This window comes from Bos mutus, chromosome 7 (genome assembly GCF_027580195.1).
Source record: "Bos mutus isolate GX-2022 chromosome 7, NWIPB_WYAK_1.1, whole genome shotgun sequence".
In the NCBI taxonomy this organism is placed as follows: Eukaryota; Metazoa; Chordata; class Mammalia; order Artiodactyla; family Bovidae; genus Bos; species Bos mutus.
In genome coordinates, this window is record NC_091623.1 from 29,609,299 (window position 1) to 29,632,981 (window position 23,683).

The 23,683-nt window shown below is 39.5% G+C and overlaps 1 long non-coding RNA gene across 1 annotated transcript in view; it reads left to right on the forward strand.

Moving 5' to 3' along the window:
• LOC138988612 (uncharacterized) overlaps positions 1–23,683 on the forward strand; it is a 97,609-nt gene that overhangs the window by 40,070 nt on the left and 33,856 nt on the right. The window contains exon 2 of the long non-coding RNA XR_011464885.1: positions 14,208–14,375. This is a non-coding gene — a long non-coding RNA (uncharacterized lncRNA). The remainder of the gene's footprint in view (positions 1–14,207; positions 14,376–23,683) is intronic.

Genomic DNA, 23,683 nt, shown 5'->3' on the forward strand with positions numbered 1-23,683 from the left:
AGAAAGAACGAACAAACAAAAACAAACAAGGTCGCGAAAATTATAAAGAAAGTACAGGTACAAAATTGATAACTAATACCAGAAAGCGAAAATTAAAAATCTAGAGTAGAGTTTGGAATTTCAAAAATACGATGTTAAAGAAAAGAAGAAGGAAAAGAAAGAGAGAAAAACGAACAAACAAAAACAAACAAGGTCGCGAAAATTATAAAGAAAGTACAGGTACAAAATTGATAACTAATACCAGAAAGCAAAAATTAAAAATCTAGAGTAAAGTTTGGAATTTCAAAAAATACAATGTTAAAAAAAAAAAAAAAGAAGAAGAAGAAAATAAAAAGAGAAAACAAACAAACAAATACTTAACAATGTCACAAAAATTATAAAGAAAATACAGGTACAAAATTGATATCAAATACCAAAAAGCATAAATTAAAAATCTAGAGTAAAGTTTGGAATTTCAGATATACAATGTTATATAAAAGAAGAAGAGAAAGAAACAGAGAAGAAGAAAAAAAAAAAAAAAAAAAGTCACAGAAATTATATAAAAAAAACTATAGGTACAAAATTGATAACATATACCAAAAAGCGAAAATTAAAAATCTAGAGTAGAGTTTGGAATTTCAAAAATACAATGTTAAAGAAAAGAAGAAAAAAAACAAAACAAAAAACAAACAAAAAAAAAAACAAGGTCAAAAAATTATAAAATATATATATATGAAGTTTGCTGAAGAAGAAAAAAATAGGGTCTTTTTTTTTTTTTGCAAAGTAATAGGTTATAAAAGTGAAAATTAAAGGAACAATAGAGGACTTAAAAATTTTTTTTTTTTTTTAGTTAAAAAAAAAAAAGAAAGAATGATCGTAAAAATAATAAAAATATATCTAGGACTTTTTTTTTTTTTTTTTTTGTGGGTGTTGTGGGTTCAGTTCATTTTTGGCTAGTTCCTTGGTCAGATTTATATTTCTCAAGATCTATAGGCCCCTTCCTATGTAGTCCGTAGTAACCACAGGGTTTTGATCTATTGCCTGTAGCTTCCAAGGCGTTTCCCTCTGTTATATCTTCTTCTGTTTGCTAGTCTCTTCAGTATCTGGTTTCCGCCCTGACTCAAAGGGCACGGTGGAGGACACTTTTTTTTTTTTTTTTTTTTTTTTTTTTAGGCTTACTTGTTCATTCGCGGTGTGGGGATGGAGGGAGGGATGCTGCAAACAAATAACACTGGCGTGGGCTCGCAGTGCCTCAGCCACCCTGGGTCTGCCCCCGCTCACGGCGCGTGTAGCCTCCCTGTCCACACTGCTCGGACTCTAGGTTGTTCTGCCGGGAACAATCCGAGGCTGGCCCTGGGCTGCATGCACCTCCCAGGTCCAAGCCGCTCAGGTTCAGGCACTCGGGTAGTCCTCAGAGGCGCAGACTCAGTTGGGCCTGCGTTTTGTGCTCTTCCCAGGTCCGAGCGCCAATTTGCTCTTCCCAGGCGAGCGCCAATGCTGCGACTTATCGCCTCCCCGCCACTCGGTTATCTGGATGTAAAACCGGCGCACCTTCTCAGGCAGATGTTGACCGTCCAGACCCCCAAGAAGTTTTAGTTAGCAAAGAAGCCTGCTTACAATTTTATAGATAATGTCTCTCTGGGGCTGCGATTGCCCCCTTCCGGCTCTGGCTGCCTGTCACCGGAGGGGGAAGGTCTGCAGCCGGCTATCTCTGTTCAGTCCTTTGTTCCATGCGCAGGCCTGGCGGTCTTAGGTTAGGGCTGGCTTTTCGCGTGGTAGGTATCCCACAGTCTGGTTTGCTAGCCCAAATTATTTCGCTCAGATAGCGTTCAGGGTATTCAGGCCAGATTCTTACTCTCAGCGATGCAGCCCACGCCGCGCCTCCCTGCCCAGCCCCGGTTTGCTAATGGCGGATGCAGGCGTCTGCGCTGCTTCTCTGCTGGGGGAGTTACCGTAGGGCTCGCAATCTGCGAGTTTTAAATTGTTTATTTATTTTTTCTCCCTGTTATGTTGCCCTCTGTGCTTCCAAAGCTCGGCACAGATTCGGCAGTGAGAAGGTTTCCTGATGTTTGGAAACTTCTCTTTAAGATTCCCTTCCCGGGACGGAACTCCGTCCCTCCCTCTTTTGTCTCTTTTTTTTTTGTTTGTTTTTAATATTTTTTCCTACCTACTTTCGAAGAGTTGGGTTGCTTTTCTGGGTGCCTGATGTCCTCTGCCGGCATTCAGAAGTTGTTTTGTGGAATTTACTCGACGTTTAAATGCTCTTTTGATGAATTTGTGGGGGAGAAAGTGTTCTCCCCGTCCTACTCCTCCGCCATCTTGGCTCCTGCAAGGCTATGGTTTTTCCTGTGGTCATGTATAGATGTGAGAGTTGGACTGTGAAGAAAGCTGAGTGCCGAAGAATTGATGCTTTTGAACTGTGGTGTTGGAGAAGACTCTTGAGAGTCCCTTGGACTGCAAGGAGATCCAACCCGTCCATTCTAAAGGAGATCAGTCCTGGGTGTTCTTTGGAAGGAATGATGCTAAAGCTGAAACTCCAGTACTTTGGCCACCTCATGTGAAGAGTTGACTCATTGGAAAAGACCCTGATGCTGGGAGGGATTGGGGGCAGGAGGAGAAGGGGATGGCAGAAGATGAGATGGCTGGATGGCATCACAGACTCGATGGACATGAGTTTGAGTGAACTCTGGGAATTGGTGATGGACGGGGAGTCCTGGCGTGCTGCAATTCATGAGGTCACAAAGAGTCGGACACGACTGAGCGACTGAACTGAACTGAACTGAACTGAACTTGAGAAGTCTGAATAGAGAAGGATAGAATACAGTCTAAGTAGGGGATAGGGTCAAGAAAAGTTTGGTTAATTTGTTTGAGATTTGAGAGATTTGGAATAGTCACATATATATTGGAGGAAAAAAAATCCAGGATAAAAGGAAGATTGAAGACAAATGAGAATAGAATATCGTTGATTAACTATAATTCCTGGGAAGTAGGAAGGGATAGGATCTAAAATAAAGATGTAAGAGATTTGCCTTGGAAGAAGGGCATCCACCCTCTCTGCTACCAAATTTGAAAAGAATCAACCCAGGCTTGGCTTTTTTTTCATGTCTTTTTCCCTCTGATGCAGTGGAATAAGAATCCAATTCTGACATCTATCTAAGAACAAAAGAGTTGATTTAACATACAGTTGGCATAACTTTGGGAAAATCACAACTTTCTGAGGCTGATTTTCTCATTTGTGTGATGGATATTTGCATTTTTTAGGTAATTGATTGCATTGTATTACCTTGCCAGCTCTCCTGATGAAGATCTGTTCTCAATTTTAATGAAGGAGAAATAGTTAAGAGTGAGTCATTCATAGGTCTCTAGGTCAAATAGAAAATTTATAATCTGTGTATGGTACTAAGTTTACTGAGAAGCTTCCCTGGTGGCTCAAACCATAGAGTCTGCCTGCAGTGTGGGAGACCTGGGTTTGATCCTCAGGAAAATCCCCTGGAGGAGGGCATGGCAACCCGCTCCAGTATTCTTGCCTGGAGAATCCCATGGACAGAGAAGTGTGGCAGGCTACAGTCCATGGGTTGCAAAGTTAGACACACGACTGAGCAACTAACACAAATTTTTAAAGTAGATTTTATTTTTTGGAGTAGTTTTAGGTTCACAGTAAAATTAAGGAGAAGGTACCAAGATTTCTCACATATTCCTTGCCCTGACACATGCATAGCCTTTTCCATCATCAATATTCCCCACCAGAGTGGTGCATTTGTTACAACTGATGAACCTAAATGACCATATTATTATCACCCAAAGTCCATAGCTTACAATAGAGTTCACTTTTGCTGGTTACATTCTATGGGTTTGGATAAATGTATAATGACATGTCGGAGAAGGCAATGGCACCCCACTCCAGTACTTTTGTCTGGAAAATCCCATGGATGGAGGAGCCTGGTGGGCTGCAGTCCATGGGGTCGCTAAGAGTCAGACACGACTGAGCTACTTCCCTTTCACTTTTCAGTTTCATGCATTGGAGAAGGAAATGGCACCCCACTCCAGTGTTGTTGCCTGGAGAATCCCAGGGACAGGGGAGCCTGGTGGGCTGCCGTCTATGGGGTTGCCCAGAGTCGGACACGACTGAAGCGACTTAGCAGCAGCAGCAGCAGCAGCATAATGACATGTATCCTCCACTAGAGAATCATACAGAATTTTACTGCCCAAAAAATCCTCTGTGCTTAAGTTTATACACTTTGTATACTTCTTGCTGGTACAGTTGTATCTCTCCTAGCTTCATAAAGTCTCTGTCAAATGTATTGTTCTTGATAATCTCCAAGATTTATGCTGAATATAGTTTGTTTGAATAAAGGGTTTTATTGTTTTTAAAAATTTGAAAGTCAATGCATTAATTGATATTATAATTTCTCTCTTGGCATGTACATTCTGAGTAAATGTCATACCCTAATCAGGGCCAGCTCCAACAGACAACAAACACCAAGTTTTGCAGATGGGAAGGGAAGCTCTTTTATCGACTCATCTCATTGGAATTGTCTACTCATATTTTTTCTATTTTCCATAAGTGCTTGGAATCTGAGTTCCATGCTTTTTGCACTCCCTCTAATGACAGAATTGTGCAAGTTTTGCATTTTACAACTCCGTGGAGTGGTATTTCCATCAGTTGACATGATACATGTCACTATAACCAATTTTTGGTAGATGGCATTAAAGTGTCTTGAGGGAGGAGGACATTTTTCTAATTTACTCAAAGTCATCTTTTAGATTGGCAGCCTGTTTAGTTATTGATTCATTAAGCTCAGGGGACAGACTCAAACTGATCAAATACTGAAGAGTTCTGAAATGTCAGCCAGATATTGAGAACTGTAATTGCAAGTATGTAGAAGTACTCCTCCAGTGAGTATCGCGTTGGTACCCTGCTGGGAAAGTCTATGTGGGAAAGACTTTGTGTATATAAGTTTGCATAGTGAATGTGTGTGTTGGATATTTGTTGTTTTCTTTGCCTTTTTTGTCCCCTTGGGAATGGCCTTTCCTCATCCCCTGTAGCTCAGTAGAGACCACCAGTGACAAGGTCTCTCTAGCATGGTTACATGGGTGGGCCTGGGACTTAGAGTGGAAACTTAATGTCCCATCCCCTCAGCTGTAGTGTTTGACTCAAGAGTGAGCCTAATAGCACAAGCCAGGGCAATATCGTCTCTGAGAGAAAAGAGCTTTCTTTTCCCTCTTGGGTTGTGTTGACTATGTCCCTCTGTCCTCTGCCTCAGCGAGGAGGGATGAAGTGGACAGACAGAGAAATGTGGATCTGAGAGACTGATGGGGGGGGGGGTCTAAAGCAGGGACTGCTTCACATATGGTGATGCATACGCTTCAGTGCTGCTCTCCCAATTCACCCCTCCTTCCCTTCCTCACCACGCCCACAAGTCTGTTCTCTATGTCTGCATCTCCATCGCCCCGCAGATAGGTTTGCCAGCACCATCTTTCTAGATTCCATCCATATGCGTTAATATATGATGTTTGTTCTTCTCTTTCTGACTTACTTCACTCTGTATAGTGGGCTCTAGGTTTATCCACCTCATTAGAACTGACTCAAATGCATGTAAAATAGATAGCCAGTGGGAATTTGCTGTATGATGCAGGGAGCTCAAACTTGGTGCTCTGTGACCACGTAGAGGGGTAGGATGGTGGAAGGGAAGTTCAGGAGGGAGGGGACATATGTATACCTATGCCTGATTCATGTCGATGTATGGCAGAAACAAACACAATATTGTAAGTGGTTATCTGCCAATTAAAACAAACAAACATCAAAACGAAACAGGGGCTAAGCAAGGATGAACACAAGGCAGTGTTTGAATCCCTGAATTGCCTGAGACCAGGTCCATCTGTAAGTGTTTCAGCCAAGATCCCTCTCCTACTTAAGTCTGCTTGAGTGGGTTTCTTTGACTTACGATTGAAATATGTCTGACTAATACATTTTGGTCATGTATGGATGTGAGAGTTGGATTATAAAGAAAGCTGAGCACTGAAGAATTGATGCATTTGAACTGTGGTGTTGGAGAAGACCCTTAAGAGTCCCTTGGACTGCAAGGAGATCCAACCAGTCTATCCTAAAGGAAATCAGTCCTGAATGTTCATTGGAAGGACTGATGTTGAAGCTGAAACTCCAATACTTTGGCCACCTGATGCAAAGAGCTGACTCATTTGAAAAGACCCTGATGCTGGGAAAGATTGAGGGTGGATTCATGTTGATGTATGGCAAAACCAATACAATATTGTAAAGTAATTAGCCTCCAATTAAAATAAATAAATTAATATTAAAAAAAGAAGGGGACAACAGAGGATGAGATGGCTGGATGGCATCACCGACTCAATGGATGTGAGTTTGAGTGAACTCTGGGAGTTGGTGATGGACAGGGAGGCCTGGCGTGCTGCAGGTCATGTCGCAAAGAGTCAGATACAACTGAGCGACTGAACTGAACTGAATACATTTTGGGCTCAGAACAAGAGACCTTATCTGAGGGCATTGGTCCCACTGCCCTCCTTGTACATGGCCTGCACTTGCCTGGTGATAAGACACTTGTCCTCTGTAGCAACTGGAGGTGAACTTACACATCCATCCTCCTTCATCCTCCACTTTTCAGATTCTCATAGGACACCTGCCCCTGTCAACAGGTTTTTTTTCAAATAGAGGACAGTGCAAGTTGTTAGATAATGGGTTTACTTAGTTATGATGCCTAACACTTTCAAAGACTTATGTTTTTTTCAAAGTCTCTTTGGACACATATTTCTAAAACACTCATTAATGTTCATCTGTAGATGTCATTTTTCCTTGATTTGCCTTTGTCATGGGTTATAAACCACACCATTTGCTAAGTAACAACCTATTTTTAAAAACCCCAATAATGCCAACAGTATGATGCATTATGGTTTTTACTAGTGCTAAAAAATGTCTTAGAGTTCAAAAAGTATGATACTAAATTTTATCCTTAAGTTGTTCACTCTTCAAAATTGAATTCCCAGTAGATCATTTTATTTCTCTCAGTCTTAGGAAAATTCTAACAGGGTCCTCTATGATATCACTACTTGAATTAATCCTTTCTAGAGTTGAGCTTTCTTAGTGAATTTCTTTAGTCTTTTGTAAGATAAAGTTAGGTGTCTCACAATAAAGAAGCCCGACATGTACAATGGTGCTTTTTAAGAATGGATGAACTTGAGAATAAATTTTGTCTCAGTCATGAAATACTTGGAGCCTTAGAATGGCACTAGCAGAACTGTAGAGTAATGGACTTTGGATTTGGCTGTACTGATTCAATTCGTCAGGGGCTGAAGTTCTGCTGAAGACTTTGGGCAGGCACTTGTTACCATAGCTGAACATTGCAGGGTGGTACCAAAACAGGAGAGAAGGAAGAAGAAAATTTTTATTTCTTTTTTAATCACAGTACCCCTCTACTCTATTTCCACTCTTTTCATTAAATGAGCTGATACTGCTATGATATATGTGAAAGGGTTCTCTCTAACGTTAGATACCCATTGAAGAGATATTATTCCTTACTTTGATATCATAAGCTCTTCTTTCTCCAGTAATTTTCTCTAATTATGACTCGCTGGTCTCATGTAGAGGAGAGAGTGTTAGAATCAGAGCTAGGAGGTCTAGGGTCAGTCTTGGTTTTTCTGTATTTCACACCTTCTCTCCAAACTGCAGCAATTTTTTTTTTTTTTTGGTTGTTGGTTTTGTTTCATTTATAAGTTGGGGAAGATTATGACTGCATTCCCTTCAGACAAAATGGAAAAGCATATCTACAAATGCATGACTTTAGAGAGAAAGACTTAGAACAATGGACTTCCCTTGTGACTCAGCTGGTAAAGAATCCGCCTGCAATGCGGGAGACCTGGGTTCAGTCCCTGGGTTGGGAAACTCCCCTGGAGAAGGGAAAGGCTACCCACTCCAGTATTCTGGCCTGGAGAATTCCATGGACTGTATAGTCCATGGGGTAGCAAAGAGTCAGACACGACTGAGCGACTTTCACTTTCTATCACAAATAGACTGAGAAGTGTGATTTTCATTATCAATCATAGAATGACATTCACGTAAGTAGGCATGTACTCACACACACATGCATAAATGCACATACATATGTGTACAATGTCTTTCCAACACATTTTTACCACTGCCTATTCAGAATGACCAGAGAGAGGCAACTTCAGGTTTGAAGTAACTCAAGAAGCACTATTATTAAGGCTCTTTTTCGTGTGACAGGAAACTTGATTCAACTTATTTATTTGGCTCATATAATATTGATCAATTGATATCCTAGGATGTTAATACCTGAATAAGTTGGTATTGGGGTGGATTTCTTTAATTACTAAATACCCACCAATCTGGTTTAATAAGAACCATTTAGTGTAGTTGATAAAGTGTCAGAAAACAAGACAATTTTTCATATTTGCCTCTTGCTTTCTTCATATGAAAGCCTACCTGGCCAGTTAACATTGTATAGACCCACTTTATCTTGCAATTTGTTCTGTATCCATTTTAATCAACAGAATCTTCAGTTAGCCTTTAGGAAACATGTGAGAATCAAACACGGGCACCTCCACTTTGCTTCATTCTCCTTCAAATTTTCAGCCTGTGTTTACTGATAGTGGAATACATTTGTTAATCACTGCAAATGAAACAATTATGTGTCTCAAATTTATTCTGCAACATCTTTACTCTTTTCTCTCTATGTCTTTTAACAATAGCTATTAATAAATGCAGGAGACCTGGGTTCGATCCTGGGTTGGGAGGATCCCCTGGAGAAGGAAATTCTTGCCTTGAAAATCCTGTGGAGAGAGGAGTCTAGGAGGCTACAGTCCATGGGGTTGCAAAGAGTCAGACATGACTGAGCAGCTTCATTTTCATTAATAAATTTATGATTATATTTTAATACTTAATGCCTTACATTATCTCACATGATTACTGAGAAGATGGAATTAAATATGTCCTTAGGAAGTGCTGTTGATTTATGTAATCACAGAGTATGGATTGGCAGCAAAAGTGGACAAATAGGATCAGTTCAGTTCAGTTGCTCAGTTGTGTCCAACTTTGCAACCCCATGGACTGCAGCATGCCAGGCTTCCCTGTCCATCACCAACCCCCCCAGAGCCTACTCAAACTCAAGTCCACTGAGTCAGTGATGCCATCCACCCATTTCATCCTGTCATCCCCTTCTCCTCCTGCCTTCAATCTTTCCAAGCATCAGGTCTTTTCCAATGAGTCAGTTCTTTGCATCAGGTGGCCAAAGTACTGGAGCTTCAGCTTCAGCACCAGTCCTTCCAGTGAATATTCAGGACTGGTTTCCTTTAGGATTGACTGACTTGATCTCCTTGCAGTCCAAGGGACTCTCAAGAGTCTTCTCCAACACCACAGTTCAAAAGCATCAAATCTTTGGTGCTCAGCTTTGTTTATGGTCCAACTCTCACATACAAATAGTATAATGGGTCAGAACTGAGAAGAGTGGGAGGGGCTTTATACCTGAGAACTGGGATCCAGAAAAATTGAGGTTCATAAGGAAAAGCACAGCATAAAAATGTATTGAAAAGAATGTGAATCATTAAAGATAGATAGGCTTGATTACCTGTATGATCTTGGGCAATTAACTTTTCTTGGTTTAGTCTCAACCATAAAAGGAAATCTCTATATCAGAGTGCCATCACAAAAATGCGATGAGATAATGCTGAGTAAATTTAAAGTGCTCATAACAAAGTAGGCACTCAGTAACCCCCAGTATGGTGGCCGCCTCTGCGATGTCCCTTAGGGCCCCACCTCCTAGTGTTTACAACTCTGTTCCTTTCCACACTTACCTGAGTTGGTTTGGGTGACAATGAAATACAGCAGAAGTGTCACTTCTGAGATTAGATGATACAAAGATTGCAGTTTTCATTTGAGGTTCTCTGTCTCCCTTTGTATTGCTTGATGTCGGAGAGGACATGTTCTTGCAGCCCCCGCGAGAGGGTGGGGAGGGACTGAGGCTTCTTGCCAACAGTCCTCTGATTAAGCTTGGAAGTAGCCCCAGAAACTGCTGCAGCCCCAGCAGATACTCTGACTGCAGCCTTGTGAAGGACCACAAGTCAGAATCACAGAGCTAAGCTGCTCATGAATTTCCAACCCACCCAGACAGTGAGATAACATGTACTTTCCTTTAAGCCACTAAATTTGGGTTCATTTGTTTTGCAGCAATCAATCAGTTCAGTTCAGTTCAGTTCAGTCTATCAGTCGTGTCCGACTCTTTGAGACCCTGTGGACTGCAGCACGCCAGGCCTCCCTGTCCATCACCAACTCCTGGAGCTTACTCAAACTCATGTCCATTGAGTCGTATGCCACCCAGCAATCTCATCCTCTATCATCCCCTTCTCCTCCTGCCTTCAATCTTTCCCAGCATCAGGGTCTTTCCCAATGAATCAGCTCTTCACACCAGGTGGTCAAAGTATTGGAGTTTCAGCTTTAGTATCAGTCCTTCCAAAGAATATTCAGGACTGATTTCCTTTAGGATTGACTGGTTGGATCTCCTTGCAGTCCAAGGGACCCTCAAGAGTCTTCTACAACACCATAGTTCAAAAGGTTCAATTCTTTGGCACTCAGCTTTCTTTATAGTCCAACTCTCATATCCATACATGACTCCTAGAAAAACCATAGTCTTGAATGGCAATCAGTACTCATAGCCATTATTTTGAAGATCAAGGAAGTGAGGGTTAAAATCTAAACTAAGTTGGGGCTAGTGGTCAGGGGTGAGAATTTGAAGCAGATTTAGAAGTGAGAAGGAAGTTTAAACACTGGTCTCCTAAGCCTGTTCATACTTTGTTATCTATTGGAGGCTTTTGAGCTGGCACCTCCCAACTGGTGTGTTGTGAATTGAGTACATTGAGATATTGATTTTTCTTAATACTTTGGGTGGTTTGGTGAGGTCTGGGGAGGCTGAGTTCTTGGAGCTTGTCACGTCTGGTCATGAGAAAGCTTCTTTTTTTACGACCGTGTGTCATAATATTATTTTCTAGACGTGCTGGCATGTCAAACAATTGGACAGCACTGACATTTGTAAGATTGGACATTTATAAGACTGACATATTTGTTTTGGCTACAGAGATATGAGATCAATAACTTCATATAAAACATGAATTGTGAATGTTGGACTAAGTCAGAATCAGAATCCTATGGTCCCCTAAGGTCTATAAATGAGTATTCAAAGATTCCATAAACAACACGAAATTTTATTGCACATGGGTCTGCTGCTGTGCTTTCGTGTGTGTTTATGTAGTGAATATTTTTTCAGAGAACAAGTTTTATTCCTTTTAGCAGATTTTCAAATAAGTCTATAAACCAAAAGAGATGAAGGGCCACCAGACTACATGCATAATAAGGCTCTCCCCAGCTCTTAAAATTCCAGAATTCTAGATCTAATGGGATTGGGCTGTAGAAGATAACTTTCTGATTCAAGGTCAGACAGACCAGCTATAAAATTCAAGGTGTACCCTTTGGGACCAATTTTGGGGCTTGCTGTATTTTCTCAGAGTGTAGGGTTAAGCATGTGAGCTCTGGATCTCCACTGCATGGATGTGACTTAGTGGGCTTGGTCAAGAGATGCTCGCCCTGTGCCTCCATTTCCTCAATTATACTAGCAAGTTTATCCACTGCACGGGGTTGATGTGATGACTACATGAGCTATACCATGTAGGGTGCTTAGAACTGTGCCTGCCTGGCACATTTTCGGTGCTCAATAATGTTTGTAATGGTTATCACTGTTGCTCTTGTCCTCTCGATGCAAATGTCTTCCTAGCAGTTGGAATGCTTGAAATCAGACGTGGTTTAAGTCTTCCTGCCTTCACAGCAGGACTGGGTCACTGTGGCCCAGGGCTGGGACTCTGCTGTCTCTTTCCCCTTCTATTTTTCCCCTAGAAGGTGAGAAGGCCTTGGGTAGTTATTTGTTCATTTGCTCCAGACTTGGCGAGAACAGGCAGAGGTTGCTGTTGACCTCCACCAGTCTCAGATTCTTCTTTGTAAAACCAAAGTGTTGGGCTACATGACTTTTAAGGTCTCTTTCAGTTAGAGTAATCTGTGAATTACTGATACTAGAGGGAATGCAGAGGTAAGCAGCATTAGCAGTGAAGTGGAGTGACGGATAACCAGTACAATTGCCTTTTCAAGTTTAAAAAAGTGTTCTGGACATTTAGATGAAAACTTGGCTTCCAATGCTCTCTAGGTGTATATTGAATATAAAGCAAATCTAGCTTTTGGAAAAATGAGAATTTTCTTAGTAATTATAAAAACTTTACTAGATTTCGATACAAAATTCCATGTTCTATATATCATGAGGATTACCTATCTATATCTATGCCTCCATATGCATGTATAATTATGTACAGCTCCCATGTTAAGAAAATCTGAAGCATTATTCATGAACAAATTTAATTTGCTGGAACATTAATAATATAAAAATTAATATTTTCACCTAATGGTCTTCCTTTCCATGTACTTTTTCTTCAGAAAGTAAAGCAACTACTGTGGAAATGAAAGACTCAAATTTCTGAAAATGTGGCAGAAGCGTAATTAAAGTTTTAGGAAGGCAAGCAAAGGTTTCTAAGTCCTTCCCTCTTGCATTACCGTGTTTTAAGAAAATTGTGCCACAAAACCGCCAGCAGAGGTCCTCAGTCCCACAGTTTTTCAATTCTATTGGCTCTCTCCCTGTGGCACTATAGCAAACTGATTTCAGGGACTCATTTGCTCACTATATCATAAGTACTCACAATGCAGGGCCTACAGGCTTAAGCTATTAATGGAAAAGAAGACATTTAAATAAAAATACATTTAACATGTACAACGATGTATAATATGCTGGAAAACACTGTATGGATATTGAAGAACTTAGGAGTTGAAAGTGCAAGTTACAGGTTTTTCAATTATCGTTTAGAAGTAAAGAAGGGGGAGGAGAAGACTAGACCATTATATGCAGGTCTCATTTTAATAAATCTTTTCAGCTTTATTCTTTTCTCAATTTGAACTAGCCTTATATTTCTGAGAGTAAAAGAAAACAAAAGTATTTATATATGCCCTTCCTTGGGTGAAAATTTGGAATAGTTACCCCCACCCTTTTTTTTTTTTGCTGCAGAAAAAAACAAAACAAGACAAACCTGGGTCTGTTTGGTTCAAACAGACCTTTAGCTTCAAGCTAAAGGCAGAACCATGGGACCCCCAAGTGCACTCCATGTATTTTCCCATTAAAGATGAATTTTTAAAGAAGACATAAAACAGACTTAGAAATAGCTAATAGGAGTCTATTGCCACCTGAAATATTTAAAATTGAGTTGCCAGTTGCATTATTTCTTTTCTTGTCTTTGCACTGAGCTATCACTGTAAATTCATCATCAACATAGGGTGCTCACCAGAGAGACTTGGGCATCTCTTTCGATAGCCCTTAATAGTTTCCTGGTGGTGTGCTAGGCTTACTTGACAACATGTGCAAAATATAAAAAACGGACATTTGATCAGAAAAAGAAAATCAAATTTCAAGACAGTGGCCAAGGCTCAGTCTCTTTGGCTTTCTGCTTCCTAATCTGCATAATGCCTGAAGGTGTGCTTGAGGAAGGCGTGAGTTAGGGAGGGCGGCAAACTAAACCACCCAGCACAGATGCGAATAGCTGGCAGGTTGAGTAGACACTGTCTTGTGGCCAAGAAGCAATATAATGAGATTCCACTCTTCAATTCTTCTTGAGGATGTTTGCTTATATATATATATATTTTTTTCCCCTAATATTCAGTGTTTCCTATCTTTTTTTTTTTTTAATTAATCCCTGGCTCCCTTTAGTATTAGAGAGTGTTTAGAAGTCAAACAGGAAAAAGCTAATAATGTGAAAATGGGTGATGACTTTGGACTTTCTCAAAGGCTGAATGAAGACTCTTTGCTTATTTATTTATTTTTTATTAAAAAAAAAAGGACCCAAGTATCTATGAAAACTAAACAACCTATTCAGATTTTTTTTTTTAAAGAAATTCTGCAAAAAAAGGATGGGTGGAACTTATATTCCTGGCAGTTCTGCAGCAAGTCAACATCTCTGGAGAAGGACTTGTTCATCTTACTTCTTTCAGTACCTTCTCCAGCAAGAATAGACTAACAGGGAAAGAGTAACCAAAAGAAATGTCATTGTCATTTTTAACCTGTTTGCTGAGTGTGATAGTCCATTTTCTTTCTAAAAATCAGGCTCAGGAGGAACTAAGATGGCGGAGGAGTAGGACGGGGAGAACACTTTCTCCCCAACAAATTCATCAAAAGAACATTTAAATGCCGAGTAAATTCCACAAAACAACTTCTGAATGCCGGCAGAGGACATCAGGCACCCAGAAAAGCAACCCAAGTCTTCGAAAGAAGGTAGGAAAAAATATAAAAGACAAAAAAAGAGACAAAAGAGGGAGGGACGGAGTTCCATCCTGGGAAAGGAGTCTTAAAAAGGGAGAAGTTTCCAAATACCAGGAAACTTCTCACTGTCGAATCTGTGCCAAGCCTTGGAAGCACAGAGGGCAACATAACAGGGAGGAAAAATAAATAAACAATTAAAACCCACAGATTGCGAGCCCTATGGTAACTCCGCCAGCGGAGAAGCAGTGCAGATACCTGCACACGCCACTAGCAAGTGGGGGCTGGGCAGGGAGGCCCCGCGCGGGCTGCATCGCTTAGAGCAAGGATCTGGCCTGAGTACCCTGAGCGCTATCTGAGCAAAATAATTTGGGCTAGCAAACCAGACTGTGGGATATCTACCATGTGAAAAGCCAGCCCTAACCTAAGACACTGCCAGGCCTGCGCATGGAACAAAGGACTGAACAGAGATAGCTGGCTGCAGACCATCCCCCTCTGGTGACAGGCAGCCAGAGCCGGAAGGGGGCAATCACAGCCCCAGAGAGACATTATCTATAAAACTGTAAGCAGGCTTCTTTGCTAACTAAAACTTCTTGGGGGTCTGGATGGTCAACATCTGCCTGAGAAGGTGCGCCGGTTGTACACCTAGATAACCAAGTGGCAGGGAGGCAGTAAGTCGCAGCAATTGCGCTCGCCAAATACCTCATCACCTGAGCTGCTTGGACCTGGGAAGGGCACAAAACACAGGCCCAACCAAGTCTGCGCCTCAGGACTACCCAAGTGCCTGAACCTGAGCGGCTTGGACCTGGGAGGTGCAAGCAGCCCAGGGTCGGCCACGGAGGGTTCCCGGCGGAACAACCTAGAGCCTGAGCAGTGTGGGCAGGGAGGCTACACGCACTGTGAGTGGGGGCAGACCCAGTGTGGCTGAGGCACTGCGAGCACACGCCAGTGTTATTTGTTTGCAGCATGCCTCCCTCCCTCCCCACAGCGTGACTGAACAAGTGAGCCTAAAAAAAATAAAAAAAGTGTCCTCCACCTTTCCCTTTTGTCAGGGCAGAAACTGGACACTGAAGAGACCAGCAAACAGAAGAAGCTATAACAGAGGGAACCGCCTTGGAAGCTACAGGCAATAGATTAAAACCCTGTGGTTAGTACCAACTACATAGGAAGGGGCCTATAGATCTTAAGAAATATAAGTTGGACCAAGGAACTAGCCAAAAATGAACTGAACCCACAATACTAACAACAAAACCAGAGAAAGTCCTAGATATATTTTTACTATTTTTAGGATCATTCTTTCTTTCTTTTTTTTTTTAAATTTTTTAAAAAAATTTAAGTCCTCTATTATTCCTTTAATTTTCACTTTTATAACCTATTACTTTGCAAAAAAAAAAAAAAAAAAAACCCCATTTTTTTTAAAAGCAAACTTCATGTATGTATTTTTTATAATTTTTTTTGACTTTTTTTCTTTTCTTTAACATTGTACTTTTGAAATTCCAAACTCTAGATTTTTAATTTTAGCTTTTTGGTATTTGTTATCAATTTTGTACCTATATATTTTTTTATAATTTCTGTGACTTTTTTTTTCTCTGTTTCTTTCTCTTCCTCTTTCATATAACATTGTATATCTGAAATTCCAAACTCTACTCTAGATTTTTAATTTATGCTTTTTGGTATTTGTTATCAATTTTGTACCTGTATTTTCTTTATAATTTTTGCGACTTTGTTTGTTTGTTTGTTTTTTCTCTCTTTCTTTTTCTTCTTCTTTTTTTTTAACATTGTATTTTTGAAATTCCAAACTCTACTCTCGATTTTTAACCTTTGCTTTTTGGTATTAGTTATCAATTTTGTACCTATATTTTCTTTATAATTTTCACTACCTTGTTTGTTTTTCTTTGTTTGTTTTTTTCTCTCTTTCTTTTCCTTCTTCTTTTCTTTAACATCATATTTTTGAAATTCCAAACTCTACTCTAGATTTTTAATTTTTGCTTTTATGTATTTGTTACCAATCTTGTACCTTTAAGAACCCAATCTTCAGTACCCATTTTTCACTAGGGAGCGAGATTACTGGCTTGACTGCTCTCTCTCCCTTTGGACTCTCCTTTTTCTCCACCAGGTTGCCTGTGTCTCCTCCCTAACCCCTCTGTACCCAACTCTGTGAATTTCTGTGTGTTCCAGATGGTGGAGAACACTTAGGGAACTGATTACTGGCTGGATCTGTCTCCCTCCTTTTCATTTCCCCCTTTTATCCTCCTGGCCACCTCTGTCTCCTTCCTCCTTCTTCTCTTCTCTGTATAACTCCATGAATATCTCTGAGTGGTCCAGTTGTGGAGTGCACATAAGGAAGCGATTACTGGCTAGCCCACTCTCTCCTCTATGATTCCACCTCATCTCATTCAGGTCACCTCTAACTCCCTCCTCCCTCGTCTCTTCTCCATGTAATGCTGTGAACCTCTCTGGGTGACCCTCATGGTGGAGAAACTTTTCATCTTTAATGTAGATGTTTTATCAATGGCGCTGTATAGAAGGAGAAGTTTTGAAACTACTGTAAAAATAAGACCAATAACTGGAAGCAGGAGGCTTAAGTCCAAACCCTGACTCCAGGGAACTCCTGACTCCAAGGGACATTAATTGACAGGAGCTCATCAAACGCCTCCATACCTACACTGAAACCAAGCACCACACAAAGGCCAACAAATTACAGGGCAAGACATACCAAGCAAATTCTCCAGCAACAAAGGAACACAGCCCTGAACTCCAATATACAGGCTGCCCAAAGTCACCCCCAAACCATAGACATCTCATAACTCATTACTGGACACTTCATTGCACTCCAGAGAGAGGAAATCCAGCTCCACCCACCAGAACACCGACACAAGCTTCCGTAACCAAGAAACCTTGACAAGCCACCTGTACAAACCCACACACAGTGAGGAAAAGCCACAATAAAGAGAACTCCACAAACTGCCAGAATACAGAAAGGACACCCCAAACTCAGCAATATAAACAAGATGAAGAGACAGAGGAATACCCAGCAGATAAAGGAACAGGATAAATGCCCACCAAACCAAACAAAAGAGGAAGAGATAGGGAATCTACCTGATAAAGAATTCCAAATAATGATAGTGAAATTGATCCAAAATCTTGAAACTAAAATGGAATCACAGATAAATAGCCTGGAGACAAGGATTGAGAAGATGCAAGAAAGGTTTAACAAGGACCTAGAAGAAATAAAAAAAAAGTCAATATATAATGAATAATGCAATAAATGAAATTAAAAACACTCTGGAAGCAACAAATAGTAGAATAACAGAGGCAGAAGATAGGATTAGTGAATTAGAAGATAGAATGGTAGAAATAAATGAATCAGAGAGGATAAAAGAAAAACGAATTAAAAGAAACGAGGACAATCTCAGAGACCTCCAGGACAATATTAAACGCTACAACATTGAATCATAGGGTCCCAGAAGAAGAAGACAAAAAAGAAAGACCATGAGAAAATACTTGAGGAGATAATAGTTGAAAACTTCCTAAAATGGGGAAGGAAATAATCACCCAAGTCCAAGAAACCCAGAGAATCCCAAACAGGATAAACCCCAAGGTAAACACCCCAAGACACATATTAATCAAATTAACAAAGATCAAACACAAAGAACAAATATTAAAAGCAGCAAGGGAAAAACAACAAATAACACACAAGGGAATTCCCATTAGGATAACAGTTGATCTTTCAATAGCAACTCTTCAAGCCAGGAGGGAATGGCAAGACATACTTAAAATGATGAAAGAAAATAACCTACAGCCCAGATTATTGTACCCAGCAAGGATCTCATTCAAATATGAAGGAGAAATCAAAAGCTTTTCAGACAAGCAAAAGCTGAGAGAATTCAGCACCACCAAACCAGCTCTCCAACAAATACTAAAGGATATTCTCTAGACAGGAAACACAAAAATGGTGTATAAATTCGAACCCAAAACAATAAAGTAAATGGCAACAGGATCATACTTATCAGTAATTACCTTAAACGTAAATGGGTTGAATGCCCCAACCAAAAGACAAAGACTGGCTGAATGGATACAAAAACAAGACCCCTACATATGTTGTCTAGAAGAGACCCACCTCAAAACAGGGGACACATACAGACTGAAAGTGAAGGGCTGGAAAAAGATTTTCCATGCAAATAGGGACCAAAAGAAAGCAGGAGTAACAATACTCATATCAGATAAAATAGACTTTAAAACAAAGGCTGTGAAAAGAGACAAAGATGGTCACTACATAATGGTCAAAGGCTCAATCCAAGAAGAAGATATAACAATTATAAATATATATGCACCCAACATGGGAGCACTGCAATATGAAAGACAAATGCTAACAACTATGAAAGGAGAAATTAACAATAACACAATAATAGTGGGAAACTTTAATACCCCACTCACACCTATGGATAGATCAACTAAACAGAAAATTAACAAGGAAACACAAACTTTAAATGATACAATAGACCAGTTAAACCTAATTGATATCTATAGGACATTTCACCCCCCCAAAAATGAATTTCACCTTTTTCTCAAGCGCACATGGAACCTTCTCCAGGATAGATCACATCCTGGGCCATAAATCTAGCCTTGGTAAATTCAAAAAAACAGAAATCATTCCAAGCATCTTTTCTGACCACAATGCAGTAAGATTAGATCTCAATTACAGAAGAAAAACTATTAAAAATTCCAACATATGGAGGCTGAACAACACGCTGCTGAATAACCAACAAATCACAGAAAAAATAAAAAAAGAAATCAAAATTTGCATAGAAATGAATGAAAATGAAAACACAACAACCCAAAACCTGTGGGACACTGTAAAAGCAGTGTTAAGGGGAAAGTTCATAGCCATACAGGGATACCTCAAGAAACAAGAAAAAAGTCAAATAAATAACCTAACCCTACACCTAAAGCAACTAGAAAAGGAAAAAATGAAGAAACCCAGGGTTAGTAGAAGGAAAGAAATCTTAAAAATTAGGGCAGAAATAAATGCAAAAGAAACAAAAGAGACCATAGCAAAAATCAACAAAGCCAAAAGCTGGTTCTTTGAAAGGATAAATAAAATTGACAAACCATTAGCCAGACTCATCAAGAAACAAAGGGAGAAAAATCAAATCAATAAAATTAGAAATGAAAATGGAGAGATCACAACAGACAACACAGAAATACAAAGGATCATAAAAGACTACTATCAGCAATTATATGGCAGTAAAATGGACAATGTGGAAGAAATGGACAAATTCTTAGAAAAGTACAACTTTCCAAAACTGGACCAGGAAGAAATAGAAAATCTTAACAGACCCATCACAAGCATGGAAATTGAAACTGTAATCAAAAATCTTCCAACAAGCAAAAATCTTCCAGCAAACAAAAGCCCAGGTCCAGACGGCTTCACAGCTGAATTCTACCAAAAATTTAGAGAAGAGCTAACACCTATCCTACTCAAACTCTTCCAGAAAATTGCAGAGGAAGGTAAACTTCCAAACTCATTCTATGAGGCCACCATTAACCTAATACCAAAACCTGCCAAAGATCCCACAAAAAAAGAAAACTACAGGCCAATATCACTGATGAACATAGATGCAAAAATCCTTAACAAAATTCTAGCAATCAGAATCCAACAACACATTAAAAAGATCATACACCATGACCAAGTGGGCTTTATCCCAGGGATGCAAGGATTCTTCAATATCTGCAAATCAATCAATGTAATACATCACATTAACAAATTGAAAAGTAAAAACCCTATGATTATCTCAATAGATGCAGAGAAAGCCTTTGACAAAATTCAACGTCCATTTATGATAAAAACTCTCCAGAAATCAGGAATAGAAGGAACATACCTCAACATAATAAAAGCTATATATGACAAACCCACAGCAAACATTATCCTCAATGGTGAAAAATTGAATGCATTTCCTCTAAAGTCAGGAACAAGACAAGGGTGCCCACTTTCACCATTACTATTCAACATAGTTTTGGAAGTTTTGGCCACAGCAATCAGAGCAGAAAAAGAAATAAAAGGAATCCAAATTGGAAAAGAAGAAGTAAAACTCTCACTATTTGCAGATGACATGATCCTCTACATAGAAAACCCTAAAGACTCCACCAGAAAATTACTAGAACTAATCAATGATTATAGTACAGTTGCAGGATATAAAATCAACACACAGAAATCCCTTGCATTCCTATACACTAATAATGAGAAAACAGAAAGAGAAATTAAGGAAACAATTCCATTCACCATTGCAACGGAAAGAATAAAATACTTAGGAATATATCTACCTAAAGAAACTACAGACCTATATATAGAAAACTATAAAACACTGGTGAAAGAAATCAAAGAGGACACTAATAGATGGAGAAATATACCATGTTCATGGATTGGAAGAATCAATATAGTGAAAATGAGTATACTACCCAAAGCAATTTATAGATTCAATGCAATCCCTATCAAGCTACCAACGGTATTTTTCACAGAGCTAGAACAAATAATTTCACAATTTGTATGGAAATACAAAAAACCTCGAATAGCCAAAGCGATCTTGAGAAAGAAGAATGGAACTGGAGGAATCAACCTACCTGACTTCAGGCTCTACTACAAAGCCACAGTTATCAAGACAGTATGGTACTGGCACAAAGACAGAAATATAGATCAATGGAACAAAATAGAAAGCCCAGAGATAAATCCACGCACATATGGACACCTTATCTTTGACAAAAGAGGCAAGAATATACAATGGATTAAAGACAATCTCTTTAACAAGTGGTGCTGGGAAATCTGGTCAACCACTTGTAAAAGAATGAAACTAGACCACTTTCTAACACCATACACAAAAATAAACTCAAAATGGATTAAAGATCTAAACGTAAGACCAGAAACTATAAAACTCCTAGAGGAGAACATAGGCAAAACACTCTCTGACATACATCACAGCAGGATCCTCTATGACCCACCTCCCAGAATATTGGAAATAAAAGCAAAAACAAACAAATGGGACCTAATTAAACTTAAAAGCTTCTGCACAACAAAGGAAACTATTAGCAAGGTGAAAAGGCAACCTTCAGAATGGGAGAAAATAATAGCAAATGAAGCAACTTACAAACAACTAATCTCAAAAATATACAAGCAAATCCTACAGCTCAACTCCAGAAAAATAAATGACCCAATCAAAAAATGGGCCAAAGAACTAAATAGACATTTCTCCAAAGAAGACATACAGATGGCTAACAAACACATGAAAAGATGCTCAACATCACTCATTATCAGAGAAATGCAAATCAAAACGACTATGAGGTACCATTTCACGCCAGTCAGAATGACTGCGATCCAAAAGTCTACAAGCAATAAATGCTGGAGAGGGTGTGGAGAAAAGGGAACCCTCTTACACTGTTGGTGGGAATGCAAACTAGTACAGCCACTATGGAGAACAGTGTGGAGATTCCTTAAAAAACTGGAAATAGAACTGCCTTATGATCCAGCAACCCCACTGCTGGGCATACACACTGAGGAAACCAGAAGGGAAAGAGACACGTGTACCCCAATGTTCATCGCAGCACTGTTTATAATAGCCAGGACATGGAAGCAACCTAGATGTCCATCAGCAGATGAATGGATAAGAAAGCAGTGGTACATATACACAATGGAGTATTACTCAGCCATTAAAAAGAATACATTTGAATCAGTTCTAATGAGGTGGATGAAACTGGAGCCTATTATACAGAGTGAAGTAAGCCAGAAAGAAAAACACCAATACAGTATACTAATGCATATATATGGAATTTAGAAAGATGGTAACAATAACCCTGTGTACGAGACAGCAAAAGATACCCTGATGTATAGAACAGTCTTATGGACTCTGTGGGAGAGGGAGAGGGTGGGAAGATTTGGGAGAATGGCATTGAAACATGTATACTATCATGTATGAAATGAGTCGCCAGTCCAGGTTCGATGCACGGTACTGGATGCTTGGGGCTGGTGCACTGGGACGACCCAGAGGGATGGTATAGGGAGGGAGGAGGGAGGAGGGTTCAGGATGGGAACACATGTATACCTGTGGTGGATTCATTTAGATGTTTGGCAAAACTAATACAATATTGTAAAGTTTAAAAATAACATAAAATTAAAAAAAATAAAGATCAGGCTCTCAAGTACTTGGAATGATCTAAATAACTAATATTCATGTACACAATGATTTAATAGGCATATACATGTGTGGTGGTCTTCAGGGCTGTTTATCAAATACTTTTGTTTTACATAAAGATGTCTGGAGTATATGTAGCATTTTATTAATTCAAATGTTACATGTACATAGCATCTTTCCAGTGCATTAAAAATGCTATACAGGTGTACATATTTTATTAATCTTTATCCTTTTATCTCACAAAACTCTTTATGTGCTGCTTGTTTATTTGAGGAATTCCAGTATATCCAATGGCTCCCCTGGTGGCTCAGTTGGTAAAGGATCCTCCTGCAATGCGGGAGACCTGGGTTCCATCCCTGGGAAGGTCCCCTGGAGAAGGGCATGACAATCCACTCTAGTATTCTTGCCTGGATAATCCCCGTGGACAGAGGAGCCTGGTGGGTGCACTCCATGGGGTCGCAAAGAGTCAGACATGACTGAGCAAATGTTCCTATGAACACTATTTAGACATCTGAATAAGTAAGTATCTCTAAAATATTTGTTGACCATGTGAAAATATAATGAAGTGAAATTATTGCATAGCTGGTTGCAAAGTTATACAGAAACTAATAAACATGGCTATTTTATATACAAATTAAATGTTAGAGTACATTCAACCATCTTATAGAACCATTTCATTCGATTCAGAAGCTCTTATGTATTATTTTACAAATATATTCTTATGTAGTCTTTGATTTTCTTCATATGTGAAGTGAATTTATAAATTTCATGACTCATGTGGGTTGATTATACTTCAGTTCTGTGGCTGTTAATGTAGTCTGGCTTGATATTTTTCAGTGATTTGGTAAAGTTGGGGGTGGTGGGTTTTATTGTTTCCATTTTTCTCTAAGCAACAACAAATATCTAAAAAATATGAATTAAAGCTTTATCCTGTTCTTACTGCCTAAAATAAAATAATACAAGTCAGAGTACCCATTTACAGATAAACTTTGAAACTTCCTAGATATAGGAGACATAGATATTCTTAGGGCTTCTAACCTGCTGTGGTGATTCCTACTAGAGGGAAAGGAAAGTGAGGGGAGCTGACCAGTGTCTCGAAGGAACTGGTACTGGAAATACACTGAACATTTGCAAGGGGTT